Source organism: Hipposideros armiger, unplaced genomic scaffold (assembly GCF_001890085.2).
Source record: "Hipposideros armiger isolate ML-2016 unplaced genomic scaffold, ASM189008v1 scaffold_64, whole genome shotgun sequence".
Taxonomy (NCBI): domain Eukaryota; kingdom Metazoa; phylum Chordata; class Mammalia; order Chiroptera; family Hipposideridae; genus Hipposideros; species Hipposideros armiger.
Window position 1 is genome coordinate 851,095 of NW_017731414.1, and position 4,203 is coordinate 855,297.

A 4,203-nucleotide genomic window follows, 5' to 3' on the forward strand; every position below is an offset into this window, starting at 1 on the left:
CCCGCCCCCTGCCCGGATGCACCCCCAGACCCGGCCTATCTCCTTCTCCTCATCCGCCCGACTGTGTCCACCCTCACCCAGGCCCAAAACCTTCCCGGGACTCGCACCCTCCCTGGACTGCCCTCCCCACACCCGCCCTACCCATCCGCCCACCCACGGCCCCTCCGTGGACCGGCCCCGCCCCTGCTCCTGGCACGCTGCGTCTCCGCGCCCTCTTCAACACCCACCGTGCAGGGCTTGCTGTGTCCTCCCCAACCGTCCCCAAGCGCCGCCCCCGACCTGGCGACCTGTTGAGTGCAGGCGGCCTGAGGAGCCGGGTCACTTGAGGAAGCTAAAGCTGGCCAGGGAGCGAACCTTCCAGACCCACTGCGGCACCCAGGCCCTTGGCGGCCTGTCCTCAACTTCTGCCGTTTCCCCATCCTCCGCCAGGCCCCTCCCTCTCTGAACCTCCTTTCCCCTCTGGCAAACATCGGGGGTGGGCTGGCACCCCTTCCTCTCCTGAGCAGGGTGTCCCTTCCTGCCCCTTCCAGGGTCCCCAGCTCAAAGTTTGTCCTGCTGTTGTAGGTCCCTCTGGTGGGGGCACCTCCTTTCTATGTCATGTTCAAGTCCTCTCCCCATCCTTCCAGTATCTCCCCACCAACTGGCCCAAGTCCTCTCTAGTGTTTATTGGGACTGAGTCCAAATGCCCGGCTGCGCTGAGGCTGCCTTGACGGCCCAGCTTCACCCTAGTTCTTTGGGCACCCTGTGCTGACCCCATTGCCAGCCTTTGCTTAAACTCTGACTCTTCCCTTCTCCTGTGCCTGCCCAATTCCTGCTCCTTCTGAAAGCTTCCCTCGCACCCTCCCTGCTCCTAGGCACAGTGGGTTCTCCAGGCAGCCTCCCCCACTAGCCTTCTACTTAGGCTTTGGGTCGAGCCCTGAGCAGTCAGTGGGAACTTCTGGACACACTGGACCTGCTGTAGCAGATGATGGAGGGGACTGTGTAGGAGCTGGAGTAGATGGGGAGCAGCAGGGTCAGTGACAGTGCTGATAGACCAGGAGGAGGTGCCAGCCCCCAAGCGCAGTCCACACTGGCACCAGGCAGGATCATATAGGAAAATCCTCAGTTCAGTCTGCCCTGCCCAGCCCAGCCCCTCCAGGGACCCCAAAGCGGGAGGGGAAACAGGCAAGGCGTGCCTGTATGCAGGAGCAGCTGTGGAGTATGACCCTCACTTCCCAGGAGAGCACAGCGATAATGTCTTGGGGAGCTGCCAGTGACACTAATGAAGCTAAAACTGCATGTGACCTCTGACCCCACTAAAAAGGCCAGGGATGTGGCCAAGGTGATCTAGCCAAGAGCTTTTGCAGCTGCAACATTAGGGGCAGTGAATAATCAGAAGCAGCCTGCATGACCATCAATGGGACAAGGGTCAAACAGATGCCACGTGTGATCCCCACAAAGCAGGGAAGGTAGGGTGCAGGGGGTGGGGGAGGGACAGCAGCAGAGAAAGGAAGGCAGGGAGGTGATTTCAACAAGGGCTTTCACCTCCCACTGCCTGGGGAGTGCAGCTAGGTGCAAAGGGAGAGTGTGGTTGTGGGGGGGTGGGTCTTCCTGCACCCTGTGTCCTCTATGCTCCCAGCAGGTGAGGACCAGGGCTACTGAGTTGACAGAGGATCAGAGGCCTCTGCACACAGCCAGTGTTAGCCCATTCCCAGGGCCTGGGGTCCAAGGTGGGCTTCAAAGGATGCTTCTTAGCTAGCCGCATCTGATCTCAGCAAAGAGCACGGGCAAGAGGGCTTTCCGGTTTTCCTCAAACCCAGAGAGTCCAGGGAGCCAACCTCTATATCTTCTCAAGGACTTCGAGGTGTCCAGAAAAGAGTGACAGACAGCTGGCAGGAAAAGCTGCTCAGGAGCAAGGTGCAAAGACTGCTGGGAATCTCTTAGGAGCAAAAAAAGCACCTTCCGGGGCACCTTTACAGATGGAGAAAAATCCAGGCTGGGATCTGCCCAGCACTCTCCCTGCTGCACGTGGAGAGGAGCAAGCATTCACCCTCCCCAACAACGACTGAAAAGTCTTGTGTGTGTGTGAGCGTGCGTGTGTGTGTGTGTATACATACCATACATGTGAGCCCAGCCTGGCAGGGGCATGGGAGCAAGAGCACAGGACAAGCTTTCTGTGGCTGCTGTAACAAATTACCATAAACTGGGTGGCTTAAACAACAGGACTTTAGACAACCCACAGAATGGGACAAAATATTTGCAAATCAAGTATCTGATGATGTATTAATATCCAGAATATATAAAGAGCACCTCCAACTCAACAACAACAAAAAGCAAGCAACCATTTAACAATGGGCAAAGGTTCTGGACAGACATTTCTCCAAAGAAGACATGCAAATGGCCAACAAGTGTGTGATAAGATGCTCAATATCACTAACCAGTAGGGAAATGCAAATCAAAACCACCATGAGATATCACTTCACACTGCCACGACGGTACTATTTTTAAAAATAGACAATAACAAGTGTTGGTGAGGACGTGAAGAAATTGGAACCCATGTGCACTGCTCATGGGGATGTAAAATGGTGCAGCCGCTATGCAAACAATCTGGTGGTTCCTCAAAAAGTGGAACATAGAATCACCATATGATCCAGCAATCCCACGTTTGGGTGTATACCCAAAAGACAGGAGTAACTGTAAATAAGCATTGGGCTAAATAGAAATGTTTTCAGCAAAGAAAAGCCATGAATTAGGTGTAGGGTTGCCAGAGTTAGCAAATAAAAATAATTATATTTGAATCTCAGATAAATGACAAAAAAAGTTTTTCGTATAGTATATGCCATGTAATACTGGGGAAGCCACCCACTGATTCGCCCTCAGCTTCCACATGGCTTGGTCCCATCTTTCAGGTCCTGTTCAGGGGCTTCATCATTGTGAAGCCCACCGTGGGGGGCTCCCTCAGCTGACAGGCTGTGCCTCCAAATGAGTCCCTGTAGTGTGTGGTCTGCACCCACCCAACTCACCTGGAAGGCCATGCACCCACCCACTGCACCTGGGGGATGTCTACACCCACCCACCTCACCTAAGGACAGCCTGCATCTGCCCACCTCACCTGGGGGCCATGCATCTGTGGAATGAGTGCAGGGGTGTATGTGTCTGTCCTCGGAGGAGGGTGGAAATGCCAACTGCAGTCCATCTTACCATCCCCAGAGCCCCTGGCATGACTCAGAGTCAGACACTTCCAGGTACTTTTGTCTCTTCCTTAGGCCACCAACTGGGCCCAACCATTTATTCCTGGAGGCTCCTGTGAGATGAGAGCAGGGACCAGCCTCCGACAGCACTCAGGCCAGCTCTGAGGTTTGACAGATGAGAAAACTAAAGTCCAGACGATTCAGCCCCAAATGGGTGCCCTGGCCATTTCTGCATTCTGGGCAAACAGGCTGGAAATAAAAGCACCACAGTGAACGCCCTGGCCCACCTCAGCTCTGCCGGCCGCTTGTGTCCTGGGGAAGATGCCAGCTCAGTGCCAGGAATGTTCCAGACCCGCCCTGGGCCAGGAAAGACTGCAGCTCCAAACCACACACTAGGGACCAGGGAGGGGCTCCCACCCTCTGTTCCCTGCAATGGACTAACTTGGCCCTGCAGGGATCTGCAGGGGGCAGGGCCTGGGATGGCCACCTGGCCAACCGTATGTCCAACCCAGGTTTGGTGGATAGGTGTGGATAGCCCCCAAGCGAGGTGGACAGATGTAGACACACCTCGGGTAAGGTCTACAGGTATAGACAGCTTCCAGGTGAGGTGGACAGGTATAGATAGCTTCTGGGTGAGGTCAGGTATAGACAGCCCCCGGTGAGGTGGACAGGGGTAGACAGATCCTGGGTAAGGTGGGCAGGTGTAGACAGTCCCCAGGTGAGGTAGGCAGGTATACTCAGAACTCTGGGTAAGGTATACAGGTGTAGGCAGCCCACAGGTGAGGTAACTGCTTCCTCCCCTTCTCTCATCCTGTGTCTATGGAAACCACCCACCAGGGGAACCAGGTGCTCAAAGATGGACCATGCTGCCCAGCCACCAGCCACTCACAATATTTAGGAAAATCAGTTCTAACAGATGAGTTCTGGAACATCTGACAGAAGGACTCACATCATAGTGCGCCAATGGGGACCAGAACCTAGGATGTAAAGCAGCCTAAGGGTGTAGTTGATGGTCCATGTAGAGCACCTCTTC